Genomic DNA, 21907 nt, shown 5'->3' with positions numbered 1-21907 from the left:
ATCCTCAGACCCAGTGCCATAAACCTGACAGTCTTCCTCAGACCCAAGTTCCATAAACCAGACAGTCTTCATCAGACCCAGTGACATAAACCGTACTGTCTTCATCAGTCCCAGTGCCATAAACCGGACAGACTTCCTCAGACCCAGTGCCATAAACCGGACAGTCTTCCTGAGACCCAGTGCCATAAACCGGACAGACTTACTCAGACCCAGTGCCATAAACTGGACAGTCTTCATCAGATCCAGTGCCATAAACCGGACAGTCTTCCTCAGCAACAAGTACCATAAACGGAGAGTCTTCCTCAGCAACAGGTACGAAAAACCGGACAGTCTTCCTCAGACCCAGTGCCATAAACCGGACAGTCTTCATCAGATCCAGTGCAATAAACCGGACAGTCTTCCTCAGCAACAAGTACCATAAACCGGACAGTCTTCCTCAGCAACAAGTACCATAAACCGGACAGACTTCATCAGACCCAGTGCCATAAACGGGACAGTCTTCCTCAGCAACAGGTACGAAAAACCAGACAGTCTTCCTCAGACCCAGTGCGATAAACCGGACAGACTTCCTCAGACCCAGTGCCATAAACCGGACAGTCTTCCTCAGACCAAGTGCCATGAACTGGACAGTCTTCATCAGATCCAGTGCCATAAACCGGACAGTCTTCCTCAGCAACAAGTACCATAAACCGGAGAGTCTTCCTCAGCAACAATTACGAAAGACCGGACAGTCTTCCTCAGACCCAGTGCCATAAACCGGACAGTCTTCATCAGATCCAGTGCAATAAACCGGACAGTCTTCCTCAGCAACAAGTACCATAAACCGGACAGTCTTCCTCAGCAACAAGTACCATAAACCGGACAGACTTCATCAGACCCAGTGCCATAAACCGGACAGTCTTCCTCAGCAACAAGTACCATAAACCAGACAGTCTTCCTCAGACCCAGTGCGATAAACCGGACAGACTTCCTCAGACCCAGTGCCATAAACCGGACAGTCTTACTCAGACCCAGTGCCATAAACCGGACAGACTTCCTCAGACCCAGTGCCATAAACCAGACAGTCTTCTTCAGCAACAAGTACCATAAACCGGACAGTCTTCCTCAGCAACAAGTACCATAAACCGGACAGTCTTCATCAGACCCAGTGCCATAAACCGGAAAGTCTTCCTCAGCAACAAGTACCATAAACCAGACAGTCTTCCTCAGACCCAGTGCGATAAACCGGACAGACGTCCTCAGACCCAGTGCCATAAACCCGACAGTCTTCATCAGACCAAGTGCCATAAACTGGACAGTCTTCCTCAGACCCAGTGCCATAAACCGGACAGTCTTCCTCAGACCCAAGTACCATAAACCGGTCAGTCTTCCTCAGCAACAAGTACCATAAACCGGACAGTCTTCATCAGACCCAGTGCCATAAACCGGACAGACTTCCTCAGACCCAGTGCCATAAACCGGACAGTCTTCCTGAGACCCAGTGCCATAAACCGGACAGACTTACTCAGACCCAGTGCCATAAACCGGACAGTCTTCCTCAGACCCAAGTACCATAAACCGGAAAGTCTTCCTCAGACCAAGTGCCATAAACTGGACAGTCTTCATCAAATGCAGTGCCATAAACCGGACAGTCTTCCTCAGCAACAAGTACCATCAACCGGACAGTCTTCCTCAGCAACAAGTACCATAAACCGGACAGTCTTCATCAGCAACAAGTACCATCAACCAGACAGTCTTCATCAGACCCAGTGCCATAAACCGGACAGTCTTCCTCAGCAACAAGTACCATCAACCAGACAGTCTTCATCAGACCCAGTGCGATAAACCGGACAGACTTCATCAGACCCAGTGCCATAAACCGGACAGTCTTCCTCAGCAACAAGTACCATAAACCAGACAGTCTTCCTCAGACCCAGTGCGATAAACCGGACAGACTTCCTCAGACCCAGTGCCATAAACCGGACAGTCTTACTCAGACCCAGTGCCATAAACCGGACAGACTTCCTCAGACCCAGTGCCATAAACCAGACAGTCTTCTTCAGCAACAAGTACCATAAACCGGACAGTCTTCCTCAGCAACAAGTACCATAAACCGGACAGTCTTCATCAGACCCAGTGCCATAAACCGGAAAGTCTTCCTCAGCAACAAGTACCATAAACCAGACAGTCTTCCTCAGACCCAGTGCGATAAACCGGACAGACGTCCTCAGACCCAGTGCCATAAACCCGACAGTCTTCATCAGACCAAGTGCCATAAACTGGACAGTCTTCCTCAGACCCAGTGCCATAAACCGGACAGTCTTCCTCAGACCCAAGTACCATAAACCGGTCAGTCTTCCTCAGCAACAAGTACCATAAACCGGACAGTCTTCATCAGACCCAGTGCCATAAACCGGACAGACTTCCTCAGACCCAGTGCCATAAACCGGACAGTCTTCCTGAGACCCAGTGCCATAAACCGGACAGACTTACTCAGACCCAGTGCCATAAACCGGACAGTCTTCCTCAGACCCAAGTACCATAAACCGGAAAGTCTTCCTCAGACCAAGTGCCATAAACTGGACAGTCTTCATCAAATGCAGTGCCATAAACCGGACAGTCTTCCTCAGCAACAAGTACCATCAACCGGACAGTCTTCCTCAGCAACAAGTACCATAAACCGGACAGTCTTCATCAGCAACAAGTACCATCAACCAGACAGTCTTCATCAGACCCAGTGCCATAAACCGGACAGTCTTCCTCAGCAACAAGTACCATCAACCAGACAGTCTTCATCAGACCCAGTGCGATAAACCGGACAGACTTCCTCAGACCCAGTGCCATAAACTGGACAGTCTTCCTCAGACCCAGTGCCATAAACGGGACAGTCTTCCTCAGACCCAAGTACCATAAACCGGACAGTCTTACTCAGACCCAAGTACCATAAACCGGACAGTCTTCCTCAGACCCAGTGCCATAAACTGGACAGTCTTCATCAGATCCAGTGCCATAAACCGGACAGTCTTCCTCAGCAACAAGTACCATAAACCGGACAGTCTTCCTCAGCAACAAGTACCATAAACCGGACAGTCTTCATCAGACCCAGTGCCATAAACCGGACAGTCTTCATCAGACTCAGTGCCATAAACCGGACAGTCTTCCTCAGACCAAGTGCCATAAACCGGACAGTCTTCCTCAGCAACAAGTACCATCAACCAGACAGTCTTCATCAGACCCAGTGCGATAAACCGGACAGACTTCCTCAGACCCAGTGCCATAAACCGGACAGTCTTCCTCAGACCCAGTGCCATAAACGGGACAGTCTTCCTCAGACCCAAGTACCATAAACCGGACAGTCTTACTCAGACCCAAGTACCATAAACCGGACAGTCTTCCTCAGACCCAGTGCCATAAACTGGACAGTCTTCATCAGATCCAGTGCCATAAACCGGACAGTCTTCCTCAGCAACAAGTACCATAAACCGGACAGTCTTCCTCAGCAACAAGTACCATAAACCGGACAGTCTTCATCAGACCCAGTGCCATAAACCGGACAGTCTTCATCAGACTCAGTGCCATAAACCGGACAGTCTTCCTCAGACCAAGTGCCATAAACCGGACAGTCTTCCTCAGCAACAAGTACCATAAACCGGACAGTCTTCCTCAGCAACAAGTACCATAAACCGGACAGTCTTCCTCAGACTCATTGCCATAAACCGGACAGTCTTCCTCAGATCCAAGTACCATAAACCGGACAGTCTTCCTCAGAACAAGTACCATAAACCGGTCAGTCATCCTCAGACCCAGTGCCATAAACCTGACAGTCTTCCTCAGACCCAAGTTCCATAAACCAGACAGTCTTCCTCAGACCCAAGTTCCATAAACCAGACAGTCTTCATCAGACCCAGTGACATAAACCGTACTGTCTTCATCAGACCCAGTGCCATAAACCGGACAGTCTTCCTCAGACCCAGTGCCATAAACCGGACAGTCTTCCTCAGAACCAGTACCATAAACCGGACAGTCTTCCTCAGACCCAGTGCCATAATCCGGACAGTTTTCCTCAGACCCAAGTACCATAAACGGGACAGTCTTCCTCAGACCCAAGTACCATAAACCGGAAAGTCTTCCTCAGACCAAGTGCCATAAACTGGACAGTCTTCATCAAATCCAGTGCCATAAACCGGACAGTCTTCCTCAGCAACAAGTACCATCAACCGGACAGTCTTCCTCAGCAACAAGTACCATAAACCGGACAGTCTTCATCAGACCCAGTGCCATAAACCTGACAGTCTTCCTCAGCAACAAGTACCATCAACCAGACAGTCTTCATCAGACCCAGTGCGATAAACCGGACAGTCTTCCTCAGACCCAAGTACCATAAACCGGACAGTCTTACTCAGACCCAAGTACCATAAACCGGACAGTCTTCCTCAGACCCAGTGCCATAAACTGGACAGTCTTCATCAGATCGAGTGCCATAAACCGGACAGTCTTCCTCAGCAACAAGTACCATAAACCGGACAGTCTTCCTCAGCAACAAGTACCATAAACCGGACAGTCTTCATCAGACACAGTGCCATAAACCGGACAGTCTTCCTCTGCAACCTGTACCTCAGACCCAATGCCATAAACCGGACAGTCTTCATCAGACTCAGTGCCATAAACCGGACAGTCTTCCTCAGACCAAGTGCCATAAACCGGACAGTCTTCCTCAGCAACAAGTACCATAAACCGGACAGTCTTCCTCAGCAACAAGTACCATAAACCGGACAGTCTTCCTCAGACTCAGTGCCATAAACCGGACAGTCTTCCTCAGATCCAAGTACCATAAACCGGACAGTCTTCCTCAGAACAAGTACCATAAACCGGACAGTCATCCTCAGACCCAGTGCCATAAACCTGACAGTCTTCCTCAGACCCAAGTTCCATAAACCAGACAGTCTTCATCAGACCCAGTGACATAAACCGGACTGTCTTCATCAGACCCAGTGCCATAAACCGGACAGTCTTCCTCAGACCCAGTGCCATAAACCGGACAGTCTTCCTCAGAACCAGTACCATAAACCGGACAGTCTTCCTCAGACCCAGTGCCATAATCCGGACAGTTTTCCTCAGACCCAAGTACCATAAACGGGACAGTCTTCCTCAGACACAAGAACCATAAATCGGACAGGCTTCCTCAGCAACAAGTACGAAAGACCGGACAGTCTTCAACACACCCAGTGCCATAAACCGGACAGTCTTTCTCAGACCCAGTGCCATAAACTGGACAGTCTTCCTCAGACCCAGTGCCATGAACCGGACAGTCTTCCTCAGACCAAGTGCCATAAACTGGACAGTCTTCATCAAATCCAGTGCCATAAACCGGACAGTCTTCCTCAGCAACAAGTACCATCAACCGGACAGTCTTCCTCAGCAACAAGTACCATAAACCGGACAGTCTTCATCAGACCCAGTGCCATAAACCGGACAGTCTTCATCAGATCCAGTGCAATAAACCGGACAGTCTTCCTCAGCAACAAGTACCATAAACCGGACAGTCTTCCTCAGCAACAAGTACCATAAACCGGACAGACTTCATCAGACCCAGTGCCATAAACCGGACAGTCTTCCTCAGCAACAAGTACCATAAACCAGACAGTCTTCCTCAGACCCAGTGCGATAAACCGGACAGACTTCCTCAGACCCAGTGCCATAAACCGGACAGTCTTACTCAGACCCAGTGCCATAAACCGGACAGACTTCCTCAGACCCAGTGCCATAAACCAGACAGTCTTCTTCAGCAACAAGTACCATAAACCGGACAGTCTTCCTCAGCAACAAGTACCATAAACCGGACAGTCTTCATCAGACCCAGTGCCATAAACCGGACAGTCTTCCTCAGCAACAAGTACCATAAACCAGACAGTCTTCCTCAGACCCAGTGCGATAAACCGGACAGACGTCCTCAGACCCAATGCCATAAACCCGACAGTCTTCATCAGACCAAGTGCCATAAACTGGACAGTCTTCCTCAGACCCAGTGCCATAAACCGGACAGTCTTCCTCAGACCCAAGTACCATAAACCGGTCAGTCTTCCTCAGCAACAAGTACCATAAACCGGACAGTCTTCATCAGACACAGTGCCATAAACCGGACAGTCTTCCTCAGACCCAGTGCCATAAACCGGACAGACTTCCTCAGACCCAGTGCCATAAACCGGACAGTCTTCCTGAGACCCAGTGCCATAAACCGGACAGACTTACTCAGACCCAGTGCCATAAACCGGACAGTCTTCCTCAGACCCAAGTACCATAAACCGGAAAGTCTTCCTCAGACCAAGTGCCATAAACTGGACAGTCTTCATCAAATCCAGTGCCATAAACCGGACAGTCTTCCTCAGCAACAAGTACCATCAACCGGACAGTCATCCTCAGCAACAAGTACCATAAACCGGACAGTCTTCATCAGCAACAAGTACCATCAACCAGACAGTCTTCTTCAGACCCAGTGCCATAAACTGGACAGTCTTCCTCAGCAACAAGTACCATCAACCAGACAGTCTTCATCAGACCCAGTGCGATAAACCGGACAGACTTCCTCAGACACAGTGCCATAAACCGGACAGTCTTCCTCAGACCCAGTGCCATAAACGGGACAGTCTTCCTCAGACCCAAGTACCATAAACCGGACAGTCTTACTCAGACCCAAGTACCATAAACCGGACAGTCTTCCTCAGACCCAGTGTCATAAACTGGTCAGTCTTCATCAGATCCAGTGCCATAAACCGGACAGTCTTCCTCAGCAACAAGTACCATAAACCGGACAGTCTTCCTAAGCAACAAGTACCATAAACCGGACAGTCTTCATCAGACCCAGTGCCATAACCGGACAGTCTTCCTCTGCAACCAGTACCTCAGACCCAGTGCCATAAACCGGACAGACTTCATCAGACTCAGTGCCATAAACCGGACAGTCTTCCTCAGACCAAGTGCCATAAACCGGACAGTCTTCCTCAGCAACAAGTACCATAAACCGGACAGTCTTCCTCAGCAACAAGTACCATAAACCGGACAGTCTTCCTCAGACTCAGTGCCATAAACCGGACAGTCTTCCTCAGATCCAAGTACCATAAACCGGACAGTCTTCCTCAGAACAAGTACCATAAACCGGACAGTCATCCTCAGACCCAGTGCCATAAACCTGACAGTCTTCCTCAGACCCAAGTTCCATAAACCAGACAGTCTTCATCAGACCCAGTGACATAAACCGTACTGAATTCATCAGTCCCAGTGCCATAAACCGGACAGACTTCCTCAGACACAGTGCCATAAACCGGACAGTCTTCCTGAGACCCAGTGCCATAAACCGGACAGACTTACTCAGACCCAGTGCCATAAACTGGACAGTCTTCATCAGATCCAGTGCCATAAACCGGACAGTCTTCCTCAGCAACAAGTACCATAAACGGAGAGTCTTCCTCAGCAACAGGTACGAAAAACCGGACAGTCTTCCTCAGACCCAGTGCCATAAACCGGACAGTCTTCATCAGATCCAGTGCAATAAACCGGACAGTCTTCCTCAGCAACAAGTACCATAAACCGGACAGTCTTCCTCAGCAACAAGTACCATAAACCGGACAGACTTCATCAGACCCAGTGCCATAAACGGGACAGTCTTCCTCAGCAACAGGTACGAAAAACCAGACAGTCTTCCTCAGACCCAGTGCGATAAACCGGACAGACTTCCTCAGACCCAGTGCCATAAACCGGACAGTCTTCCTCAGACCAAGTGCCATGAACTGGACAGTCTTCATCAGATCCAGTGCCATAAACCGGACAGTATTCCTCAGCAACAAGTACCATAAACCGGAGAGTCTTCCTCAGCAACAATTACGAAAGACCGGACAGTCTTCCTCAGACCCAGTGCCATAAACCGGACAGTCTTCATCAGATCCAGTGCAATAAACCGGACAGTCTTCCTCAGCAACAAGTACCATAAACCGGACAGTCTTCCTCAGCAACAAGTACCATAAACCGGACAGACTTCATCAGACCCAGTGCCATAAACCGGACAGTCTTCCTCAGCAACAAGTACCATCAACCGGACAGTCTTCCTCAGCAACAAGTACCATAAACCGGACAGTCTTCATCAGCAACAAGTACCATCAACCAGACAGTCTTCATCAGACCCAGTGCCATAAACCGGACAGTCTTCCTCAGCAACAAGTACCATCAACCAGACAGTCTTCATCAGACCCAGTGCGATAAACCGGACAGACTTCCTCAGACCCAGTGCCATAAACTGGACAGTCTTCCTCAGACCCAGTGCCATAAACGGGACAGTCTTCCTCAGACCCAAGTACCATAAACCGGACAGTCTTACTCAGACCCAAGTACCATAAACCGGACAGTCTTCCTCAGACCCAGTGCCATAAACTGGACAGTCTTCATCAGATCCAGTGCCATAAACCGGACAGTCTTCCTCAGCAACAAGTACCATAAACCGGACAGTCTTCCTCAGCAACAAGTACCATAAACCGGACAGTCTTCATCAGACCCAGTGCCATAAACCGGACAGTCTTCATCAGACTCAGTGCCATAAACCGGACAGTCTTCCTCAGACCAAGTGCCATAAACCGGACAGTCTTCCTCAGCAACAAGTACCATCAACCAGACAGTCTTCATCAGACCCAGTGCGATAAACCGGACAGACTTCCTCAGACCCAGTGCCATAAACCGGACAGTCTTCCTCAGACCCAGTGCCATAAACGGGACAGTCTTCCTCAGACCCAAGTACCATAAACCGGACAGTCTTACTCAGACCCAAGTACCATAAACCGGACAGTCTTCCTCAGACCCAGTGCCATAAACTGGACAGTCTTCATCAGATCCAGTGCCATAAACCGGACAGTCTTCCTCAGCAACAAGTACCATAAACCGGACAGTCTTCCTCAGCAACAAGTACCATAAACCGGACAGTCTTCATCAGACCCAGTGCCATAAACCGGACAGTCTTCATCAGACTCAGTGCCATAAACCGGACAGTCTTCCTCAGACCAAGTGCCATAAACCGGACAGTCTTCCTCAGCAACAAGTACCATAAACCGGACAGTCTTCCTCAGCAACAAGTACCATAAACCGGACAGTCTTCCTCAGACTCATTGCCATAAACCGGACAGTCTTCCTCAGATCCAAGTACCATAAACCGGACAGTCTTCCTCAGAACAAGTACCATAAACCGGTCAGTCATCCTCAGACCCAGTGCCATAAACCTGACAGTCTTCCTCAGACCCAAGTTCCATAAACCAGACAGTCTTCATCAGACCCAGTGACATAAACCGGACTGTCTTCATCAGTCCCAGTGCCATAAACCGGACAGTCTTCCTCAGACCCAGTGCCATAATCCGGACAGTTTTCCTCAGACCCAAGTACCATAAACGGGACAGTCTTCCACAGACACAAGAACCATAAATCGGACAGTCTTCATCAGCCCCAGTGACATAAACCGGACTGTCTTCATCAGACCCAGTGCCATAAACCGGACAGTCTTCCTCAGACCCAGTGCCATAAACCGGACAGTCTTCCTCAGAACCAGTACCATAAACCGGACAGTCTTCCTCAGACCCAGTGCCATAATCCGGACAGTTTTCCTCAGACCCAAGTACCATAAACGGGACAGTCTTCCTCAGACCCAAGTACCATAAACCGGAAAGTCTTCCTCAGACCAAGTGCCATAAACTGGACAGTCTTCATCAAATCCAGTGCCATAAACCGGACAGTCTTCCTCAGCAACAAGTACCATCAACCGGACAGTCTTCCTCAGCAACAAGTACCATAAACCGGACAGTCTTCATCAGACCCAGTGCCATAAACCGGACAGTCTTCCTCAGCAACAAGTACCATCAACCAGACAGTCTTCATCAGACCCAGTGCGATAAACCGGACAGTCTTCCTCAGACCCAAGTACCATAAACCGGACAGTCTTACTCAGACCCAAGTACCATAAACCGGACAGTCTTCCTCAGACCCAGTGCCATAAACTGGACAGTCTTCATCAGATCGAGTGCCATAAACCGGACAGTCTTCCTCAGCAACAAGTACCATAAACCGGACAGTCTTCCTCAGCAACAAGTACCATAAACCGGACAGTCTTCATCAGACACAGTGCCATAAACCGGACAGTCTTCCTCTGCAACCTGTACCTCAGACCCAATGCCATAAACCGGACAGTCTTCATCAGACTCAGTGCCATAAACCGGACAGTCTTCCTCAGACCAAGTGCCATAAACCGGACAGTCTTCCTCAGCAACAAGTACCATAAACCGGACAGTCTTCCTCAGCAACAAGTACCATAAACCGGACAGTCTTCCTCAGACTCAGTGCCATAAACCGGACAGTCTTCCTCAGATCCAAGTACCATAAACCGGACAGTCTTCCTCAGAACAAGTACCATAAACCGGACAGTCATCCTCAGACCCAGTGCCATAAACCTGACAGTCTTCCTCAGACCCAAGTTCCATAAACCAGACAGTCTTCATCAGACCCAGTGACATAAACCGGACTGTCTTCATCAGACCCAGTGCCATAAACCGGACAGTCTTCCTCAGACCCAGTGCCATAAACCGGACAGTCTTCCTCAGAACCAGTACCATAAACCGGACAGTCTTCCTCAGACCCAGTGCCATAATCCGGACAGTTTTCCTCAGACCCAAGTACCATAAACGGGACAGTCTTCCTCAGACACAAGAACCATAAATCGGACAGGCTTCCTCAGCAACAAGTACGAAAGACCGGACAGTCTTCAACACACCCAGTGCCATAAACCGGACAGTCTTTCTCAGACCCAGTGCCATAAACTGGACAGTCTTCCTCAGACCCAGTGCCATGAACCGGACAGTCTTCCTCAGACCAAGTGCCATAAACTGGACAGTCTTCATCAAATCCAGTGCCATAAACCGGACAGTCTTCCTCAGCAACAAGTACCATCAACCGGACAGTCTTCCTCAGCAACAAGTACCATAAACCGGACAGTCTTCATCAGACCCAGTGCCATAAACCGGACAGTCTTCATCAGATCCAGTGCAATAAACCGGACAGTCTTCCTCAGCAACAAGTACCATAAACCGGACAGTCTTCCTCAGCAACAAGTACCATAAACCGGACAGACTTCATCAGACCCAGTGCCATAAACCGGACAGTCTTCCTCAGCAACAAGTACCATAAACCAGACAGTCTTCCTCAGACCCAGTGCGATAAACCGGACAGACTTCCTCAGACCCAGTGCCATAAACCGGACAGTCTTACTCAGACCCAGTGCCATAAACCGGACAGACTTCCTCAGACCCAGTGCCATAAACCAGACAGTCTTCTTCAGCAACAAGTACCATAAACCGGACAGTCTTCCTCAGCAACAAGTACCATAAACCGGACAGTCTTCATCAGACCCAGTGCCATAAACCGGACAGTCTTCCTCAGCAACAAGTACCATAAACCAGACAGTCTTCCTCAGACCCAGTGCGATAAACCGGACAGACGTCCTCAGACCCAATGCCATAAACCCGACAGTCTTCATCAGACCAAGTGCCATAAACTGGACAGTCTTCCTCAGACCCAGTGCCATAAACCGGACAGTCTTCCTCAGACCCAAGTACCATAAACCGGTCAGTCTTCCTCAGCAACAAGTACCATAAACCGGACAGTCTTCATCAGACACAGTGCCATAAACCGGACAGTCTTCCTCAGACCCAGTGCCATAAACCGGACAGACTTCCTCAGACCCAGTGCCATAAACCGGACAGTCTTCCTGAGACCCAGTGCCATAAACCGGACAGACTTACTCAGACCCAGTGCCATAAACCGGACAGTCTTCCTCAGACCCAAGTACCATAAACCGGAAAGTCTTCCTCAGACCAAGTGCCATAAACTGGACAGTCTTCATCAAATCCAGTACCATCAACCGGACAGTCATCCTCAGCAACAAGTACCATAAACCGGACAGTCTTCATCAGCAACAAGTACCATCAACCAGACAGTCTTCTTCAGACCCAGTGCCATAAACTGGACAGTCTTCCTCAGCAACAAGTACCATCAACCAGACAGTCTTCATCAGACCCAGTGCGATAAACCGGACAGACTTCCTCAGACCCAGTGCCATAAACCGGACAGTCTTCCTCAGACCCAGTGCCATAAACGGGACAGTCTTCCTCAGACCCAAGTACCATAAACCGGACAGTCTTACTCAGACCCAAGTACCATAAACCGGACAGTCTTCCTCAGACCCAGTGTCATAAACTCGTCAGTCTTCATCAGATCCAGTGCCATAAACCGGACAGTCTTCCTCAGCAACAAGTACCATAAACCGGACAGTCTTCCTAAGCAACAAGTACCATAAACCGGACAGTCTTCATCAGACCCAGTGCCATAACCGGACAGTCTTCCTCTGCAACCAGTACCTCAGACCCAGTGCCATAAACCGGACAGACTTCATCAGACTCAGTGCCATAAACCGGACAGTCTTCCTCAGACCAAGTGCCATAAACCGGACAGTCTTCCTCAGCAACAAGTACCATAAACCGGACAGTCTTCCTCAGCAACAAGTACCATAAACCGGACAGTCTTCCTCAGACTCAGTGCCATAAACCGGACAGTCTTCCTCAGATCCAAGTACCATAAACCGGACAGTCTTCCTCAGAACAAGTACCATAAACCGGACAGTCATCCTCAGACCCAGTGCCATAAACCTGACAGTCTTCCTCAGACCCAAGTTCCATAAACCAGACAGTCTTCATCAGACCCAGTGACATAAACCGTACTGAATTCATCAGTCCCAGTGCCATAAACCGGACAGACTTCCTCAGACACAGTGCCATAAACCGGACAGTCTTCCTGAGACCCAGTGCCATAAACCGGACAGACTTACTCAGACCCAGTGCCATAAACTGGACAGTCTTCATCAGATCCAGTGCCATAAACCGGACAGTCTTCCTCAGCAACAAGTACCATAAACGGAGAGTCTTCCTCAGCAACAGGTACGAAAAACCGGACAGTCTTCCTCAGACCCAGTGCCATAAACCGGACAGTCTTCATCAGATCCAGTGCAATAAACCGGACAGTCTTCCTCAGCAACAAGTACCATAAACCGGACAGTCTTCCTCAGCAACAAGTACCATAAACCGGACAGACTTCATCAGACCCAGTGCCATAAACGGGACAGTCTTCCTCAGCAACAGGTACGAAAAACCAGACAGTCTTCCTCAGACCCAGTGCGATAAACCGGACAGACTTCCTCAGACCCAGTGCCATAAACCGGACAGTCTTCCTCAGACCAAGTGCCATGAACTGGACAGTCTTCATCAGATCCAGTGCCATAAACCGGACAGTATTCCTCAGCAACAAGTACCATAAACCGGAGAGTCTTCCTCAGCAACAATTACGAAAGACCGGACAGTCTTCCTCAGACCCAGTGCCATAAACCGGACAGTCTTCATCAGATCCAGTGCAATAAACCGGACAGTCTTCCTCAGCAACAAGTACCATAAACCGGACAGTCTTCCTCAGCAACAAGTACCATAAACCGGACAGACTTCATCAGACCCAGTGCCATAAACCGGACAGTCTTCCTCAGCAACAAGTACCATAAACCAGACAGTCTTCCTCAGACCCAGTGCGATAAACCGGACAGACTTCCTCAGACCCAGTGCCATAAACCGGACAGTCTTACTCAGACCCAGTGCCATAAACCGGACAGACTTCCTCAGACCCAGTGCCATAAACCAGACAGTCTTCTTCAGCAACAAGTACCATAAACCGGACAGTCTTCCTCAGCAACAAGTACCATAAACCGGACAGTCTTCATCAGACCCAGTGCCATAAACCGGAAAGTCTTCCTCAGCAACAAGTACCATAAACCAGACAGTCTTCCTCAGACCCAGTGCGATAAACCGGACAGACGTCCTCAGACCCAGTGCCATAAACCCGACAGTCTTCATCAGACCAAGTGCCATAAACTGGACAGTCTTCCTCAGACCCAGTGCCATAAACCGGACAGTCTTCCTCAGACCCAAGTACCATAAACCGGTCAGTCTTCCTCAGCAACAAGTACCATAAACCGGACAGTCTTCATCAGACCCAGTGCCATAAACCGGACAGACTTCCTCAGACCCAGTGCCATAAACCGGACAGTCTTCCTGAGACCCAGTGCCATAAACCGGACAGACTTACTCAGACCCAGTGCCATAAACCGGACAGTCTTCCTCAGACCCAAGTACCATAAACCGGAAAGTCTTCCTCAGACCAAGTGCCATAAACTGGACAGTCTTCATCAAATCCAGTGCCATAAACCGGACAGTCTTCCTCAGCAACAAGTACCATCAACCGGACAGTCTTCCTCAGCAACAAGTACCATAAACCGGACAGTCTTCATCAGCAACAAGTACCATCAACCAGACAGTCTTCATCAGACCCAGTGCCATAAACCGGACAGTCTTCCTCAGCAACAAGTACCATCAACCAGACAGTCTTCATCAGACCCAGTGCGATAAACCGGACAGACTTCCTCAGACCCAGTGCCATAAACCGGACAGTCTTCCTCAGACCCAGTGCCATAAACGGGACAGTCTTCCTCAGACCCAAGTACCATAAACCGGACAGTCTTACTCAGACCCAAGTACCATAAACCGGACAGTCTTCCTCAGACCCAGTGCCATAAACCGGACAGTCTTCCTCAGACCCAGTGCCATAAACTGGACAGTCTTCATCAGATCCAGTGCCATAAACCGGACAGTCTTCCTCTGCAACAAGTACCATAAACCGGACAGTCTTCCTCAGCAACAAGTACCATAAACCGGACAGTCTTCATCAGACCCAGTGCCATAAACCGGACAGTCTTCATCAGACTCAGTGCCATAAACCGGACAGTCTTCCTCAGACCAAGTGCCATAAACCGGACAGTCTTCCTCAGCAACAAGTACCATAAACCGGACAGTCTTCCTCAGCAACAAGTACCATAAACCGGACAGTCTTCCTCAGACTCATTGCCATAAACCGGACAGTCTTCCTCAGATCCAAGTACCATAAACCGGACAGTCTTCCTCAGAACAAGTACCATAAACCGGTCAGTCATCCTCAGACCCAGTGCCATAAACCTGACAGTCTTCCTCAGACCCAAGTTCCATAAACCAGACAGTCTTCATCAGACCCAGTGACATAAACCGGACTGTCTTCATCAGTCCCAGTGCCATAAACCGGACAGTCTTCCTCAGACCCAGTGCCATAATCCGGACAGTTTTCCTCAGACCCAAGTACCATAAACGGGACAGTCTTCCACAGACACAAGAACCATAAATCGGACAGTCTTCATCAGCCCCAGTGACATAAACCGGACTGTCTTCATCAGACCCAGTGCCATAAACCGGACAGTCTTCCTCAGACCCAGTGCCATAAACCGGACAGTCTTCCTCAGAACCAGTACCATAAACCGGACAGTCTTCCTCAGACCCAGTGCCATAATCCGGACAGTTTTCCTCAGACCCAAGTACCATAAACGGGACAGTCTTCCTCAGACCCAAGTACCATAAACCGGAAAGTCTTCCTCAGACCAAGTGCCATAAACTGGACAGTCTTCATCAAATCCAGTGCCATAAACCGGACAGTCTTCCTCAGCAGCAAGTACCATCAACCGGACAGTCTTCCTCAGCAACAAGTACCATAAACCGGACAGTCTTCATCAGACCCAGTGCCATAAACCGGACAGTCTTCCTCAGCAACAAGTACCATCAACCAGACAGTCTTCATCAGACCCAGTGCGATAAACCGGACAGTCTTCCTCAGACCCAAGTACCATAAACCGGACAGTCTTACTCAGACCCAAGTACCATAAACCGGACAGTCTTCTTCAGACCCAGTGCCATAAACTGGACAGTCTTCATCAGATCGAGGGCCATAAACCGGACAGTCTTCCTCAGCAACAAGTACCATAAACCGGACAGTCTTCCTCAGCAACAAGTACCATAAACCGGACAGTCTTCATCAGACACAGTGCCATAAACCGGACAGTCTTCCTCTGCAACCAGTACCTCAGACCCAATGCCATAAACCGGACAGTCTTCATCAGACTCAGTGCCATAAACCGGACAGTCTTCCTCAGACCAAGTGCCATAAACCGGACAGTCTTCCTCAGCAACAAGTACCATAAACCGGACAGTCTTCCTCAGCAACAAGTACCATAAACCGGACAGTCTTCCTCAGACTCAGTGCCATAAACCGGACAGTCTTCCTCAGATCCAAGTACCATAAACCGGACAGTCTTCCTCAGAACAAGTACCATAAACCGGACAGTCATCCTCAGACCCAGTGCCATAAACCTGACAGTCTTCCTCAGACCCAAGTTCCATAAACCAGACAGTCTTCATCAGACCCAGTGACATAAACCGGACTGTCTTCATCAGACCCAGTGCCATAAACCGGACAGTCTTCCTCAGACCCAGTGCCATAAACCGGACAGTCTTCCTCAGAACCAGTACCATAAACCGGACAGTCTTCCTCAGACCCAGTGCCATAATCCGGACAGTTTTCCTCAGACCCAAGTACCATAAACGGGACAGTCTTCCTCAGACACAAGAACCATAAATCGGACAGGCTTCCTCAGCAACAAGTACGAAAGACCGGACAGTCTTCAACACACCCAGTGCCATAAACCGGACAGTCTTTCTCAGACCCAGTGCCATAAACTGGACAGTCTTCATCAGACTCAGTGACATAAACCGGACAGTCTTCTTCAGCAACATGTACTATAAACCGGACAGTCTTCATCAGACCCAGTGCCATAAATGGGACAGTCTCCTCAGACCCAAGTACCATAAACTGGACAGTCTTCCTCAGCAACAAGTACCATAAACCGGACAGACTTCCTCAGACCCAGTGCCATAAACCAGACAGTCTTCTTCAGCAACAAGTACCATAAACCGGACAGTCTTCCTCAGCAACAAGTACCATAAACCAGACAGTCTTCCTCAGACCCAGTGCGATAAACCGGACAGACGTCCTCAGACCCAGAGCCATAAACCCGACAGTCTTCATCTGACCAAGTGCCATAAACCGGACAGTCTTCCTCAGACCCAAGTACCATAAACCGGTCAGTCTTCCTCAGCAACACGTACCATAAACCGGATAGTCTTCATCAGACCCAGTGCCATAAACCGGACAGTCTTCCTCAGCAAAAAGTACCATAAACCAGACAGTCTTCCTCAGACCCAGTGCCATAAACTGGACAGACTTCCTCAGACCCAGTGCCATAAACCGGACAGTCTTCCTGAGACCCAGTGCCATAAACCGGACAGACTTACTCAGACCCAGTGCCATAAACCGGACAGTCTTCCTCAGACCCAAGTACCATAAACCGGAAAGTCTTCCTCAGACCAAGTGCCATAAACTGGACAGTCTTCATCAAATCCAGTGCCATAAACCGGACAGTCTTCCTCAGCAACAAGTACCATCAACCGGACAGTCTTCCTCAGCAACAAGTACCATAAACCAGACAGTCTTCCTCAGACCCAGTGCCATAAACCGGAAAGACTTCCTCAGACCCAGTGCCATAAACCGGACAGTCTTCCTGAGACCCAGTGCCATAAACCGGACAGACTTACTCAGACCCAGTGCCATAAACCGTACCGTCTTCCTCAAACCCAAGTACCATAAACCGGAAAGTCTTCCTCAGACCAAGTGCCATAAACTGGACAGTCTTCATCAAATCCAGTGCCATAAACCGGACAGTCTTCCTCAGCAACAAGTACCATCAACCGGACAGTCTTCCTCAGCAACAAGTACCATCAACCAGACAGTCTTCATCAGACCCAGTGCGATAAACCGGACAGACTTCCTCAGACCCAGTGCCATAAACCGGACAGTCTTCCTCAGACCCAGTGCCATAAACGGGACAGTCTTCCTCAGACCCAAGTACCATAAACCGGACAGTCTTACTCAGACCCAAGTACCATAAACCGGACAGTCTTCCTCAGACCCAGTGCCATAAACTGGAAAGTCTTCATCAGATCCAGTGCCATAAACCGGACAGTCTTCCTCAGCAACAAGTACCATAAACCGGACAGTCTTCCTCAGCAACAAGTACCATAAACCGGACAGTCTTCATCAGACCAAGTGCCATAAACCGGACAGTCTTCCTCTGCAACCAGTACCTCAGACCCAGTGCCATAAACCGGACAGTCTTCATCAGACTCAGTGCCATAAACCGGACAGTCTTCCTCAGACCAAGTGCCATAAACCGGACAGTCTTCCTCAGCAACAAGTACCATAAACCGGACAGTCTTCCTCAGCAACAAGTACCATAAACCGGACAGTCTTCCTCAGACTCAGTGCCATAAACCGGACAGTCTTCCTCAGATCCAAGTACCATAAACCGGACAGTCTTCCTCAGAACAAGTACCATAAACCGGACAGTCATCCTCAGACCCAGTGCCATAAACCTGACAGTCTTCCTCAGACCCAAGTTCCATAAAACAGACAGTCTTCATCAGACCCAGTGACATAAACCGGACTGTCTTCATCAGACCCAGTGCCATAAACCGGACAGTCTTCCTCAGACCCAGTGCCATAAACCGGACAGTCTTCCTCAGAACCAGTACCATAAACCGGACAGTCTTCCTCAGACCCAGTGCCATAATCCGGACAGTTTTCCTCAGACCCAAGTACCATAAACGGGACAGTCTTCCTCAGACACAGGAACCATAAATCGGACAGTCTTCATCAGACCCAGTGACATAAACCGGACTGTCTTCATCAGACCCAGTGCCATAAACCGGACAGTCTTCCTCAGACCCAGTGCCATAAACCGGACAGTCTTCCTCAGAACCAGTACCATAAACCGGACAGTCTTCCTCAGACCCAGTGCCATAATTCGGACAGTTTTCCTCAGACCCAAGTACCATAAACGGGACAGTCTTCCTCAGACCCAAGTACCATAAACCGGAAAGTCTTCCTCAGACCAAGTGCCATAAACTGGACAGTCTTCATCAAATCCAGTGCCATAAACCGGACAGTCTTCCTCAGCAACAAGTACCATCAACCGGACAGTCTTCCTCAGCAACAAGTACCATCAACCAGACAGTCTTCATCAGACCCAGTGCGATAAACCGGACAGACTTCCTCAGACCCTGTGCCATAAACAGGACAGTCTTCCTCAGACCCAGTGCCATAAATGGGACAGTCTTCCTCAGACCCAAGTACCATAAACCGGACAGTCTTACTCAGACCCAAGTACCATAAACCGGACAGGCTTCCTCAGCAACAAGTACGAAAAACCGGACAGTCTTCCTCAGACCCAGTGCCATAAACCGGACAGTCTTCCTCAGACCCAGTACCATGAACTGGACAGTCTTCATCAGACCCAGTGCCATAAACCGGACAGTCTTCTTCAGCAACATGTACTATAAACCGGACAGTCTTCATCAGACCCAGTGCCATAAACGGGACCGTCTCCTCAGACCCAAGTACCATAAACCGGACAGTCTTCCTCAGCAACAATACCATAAACTGGACAGTCTTCCTCAGACCAAGTGCCATAAACAGGACAGTGTTCCTCAGACCGAGTGCCATGAACAGGACAGTCTTCCTCAGTCCCAGTGCCATAAACCGGACAGTCTTCCTCAGACCCAAGTACCATAAACGGGACAGTCTTCCTCAGACCCAAGTACCATAAACCGGACAGTCTTCCTCAGTCCCAGTGCCATAAACCAGACAGTCTTCCTCAGCAACAAGTACCATAAACCGGACTGTCTTCCTCAGACCCAGTGCCATAAACCGGACAGTCTTCCTCAGCAACAGGTACCATAAAACGGACAGTCTTCCTCAGAGCCAAGTACCATAAACCGGACAGTCTTCCTCAGACCCTGTGCCATAAACCGGACAGTCTTACTCAGACCCAGTACCATAAACCGGACAGTCTTACTCAGACCCAGTGCCATAAACCGAACAGTCTTCCTCAGACCCAAGTACCATAAACCGGACACTCTTCCTCAGAACCAGTACCATAAACCGGACAGTCTTCCTCAGACCCAGTGCCATAATCCGGACAGTTTTCCTCAGACCCAAGTACCATAAACGGGACAGTCTTCCTCAGACCCAAGAACCATAAATCGGACAGGCTTCCTCAGCAACAAGTACGAAAAACCGGACAGTCTTCCTCAGACCCAGTGCCATAAACCGGACAGTCTTCCTCAGACCCAGTGCCATAAACTGGACTGTCTTCATCAGACACAGTGCCATAAACTGTCAGTCTTCTTCAGCAACATGTACTATAAACCGGACAGTCTTCCTCAGACCCAGTGCCATAAACGGGACAGTCTCCTCAGACCCAAGCACCATAAACCGGACAGTCTTCCTCAGCAACAATACCATAAACTGGACAGTCTTCCTCAGACCAAGTGCCATAAACAGGACAGTGTTCCTCAGACCCAGTGCCATAAACCGGACTGTCTTTATCAGACCCAGTGCCATAAATGGGACAGTCTACTCAGACCCAAGTACCATAAACCGGACAGTCTTCCTCAGCAACAATACCATAAACCGGACAGTCTTCCTCAGACCAAGTGCCATAAACCGGACAGTCTTCCTCAGCAACAAGTACCATAAACCGGACAGTCTTCCTCAGCAACAAGTACCATAAACCGGACAGTCTTCCTCAGACTCAGTGCCATAAACCGGACAGTCTTCCTCAGACCCAAGTACCATAAACCGGACAGTCTTCCTCAGAACAAGTACCATAAACCGGACAGTCATCCTCAGACCCAGTGCCATAAACCTGACAGTCTTCCTCAGACCCAAGTTCCATAAACCAGACAGTCTTCATCAGACCCAGTGACATAAACCGTACTGTCTTCATCAGACCCAGTGCCATAAACCGGACAGTCTTCCTCAGACACAGTGCCATAAACCGGACAGTCTTCCTCAGAACCAGTACCATAAACCGGACATTCTTCCTCAGTCCCAGTGCCATAATCCGGACAGTTTTCCTCAGACCCAAGTACCATAAACGGGACAGTCTTCCTCAGACACAAGAACCATAAATCGGACAGGCTTCCTCAGCAACAAGTACGAAAAACCGGACAGTCTTCCTCAGACCCAGTGCCATAAACCGGACAGTCTTTCTCAGACCCAGTGCCATAAACTGGACAGTCTTCATCAGACTCAGTGCCATAAACCGGACAGTCTTCTTCAGCAACATGTACTATAAACCGGACAGTCTTCATCAGACCCAGTGCCATAAACGGGACAGTCTCCTCAGACCCAAGTACCATAAACTGGACAGTCTTCCTCAGCAACAATACCATAAACTGGACAGTCTTCCTCAGACCAAGAGCCATAAACAGGACAGTGTTCCTTAGACCCAGTGCCATACACCGGACTGTCTTCATCAGACCCAGTGCCATAAACTGGACAGTCTTTCTCAGACCCAGTGCCATAAACCGGACAGTCTTCATCTGACCCAAGTACCATAAACCGGACAGTCTTCCTCAGAACCAGTACCATAAACCGGACAGTCTTCCTCAGTCCCAGTGCAATAATCCGGACGGTTTTCCTCAGACCCAAGTACCATAAACGGGACAGACTTCCTCAGACCCAAGAACCATAAATCGGACAGGCTTCCTCAGCAACAAGTACGAAAAACCGGACAGTCTTCCTCAGACCCAGTGCCATAAACCGGACAGTCTTCCTCAGACCCAATACCATGAACTGGACAGTCTTCATCAGACCCAGTGCCATAAACCGGACAGTCTTCTTCAGCAACATGTACTATAAACCGGACAGTCTTCATCAGACCCAGTGCCATAAACGGGACCGTCTCCTCAGACCCAAGTACCATAAACCGGACAGTCTTCCTCAGCAACAATACCATAAACTGGACAGTCTTCCTCAGACCAAGTGCCATAAA

Source organism: Hemitrygon akajei, chromosome 6, assembly GCF_048418815.1.
Source record: "Hemitrygon akajei chromosome 6, sHemAka1.3, whole genome shotgun sequence".
Classification (NCBI taxonomy): domain Eukaryota; kingdom Metazoa; phylum Chordata; class Chondrichthyes; order Myliobatiformes; family Dasyatidae; genus Hemitrygon; species Hemitrygon akajei.
Note: the sequence above shows the minus strand (reverse complement) of the source record.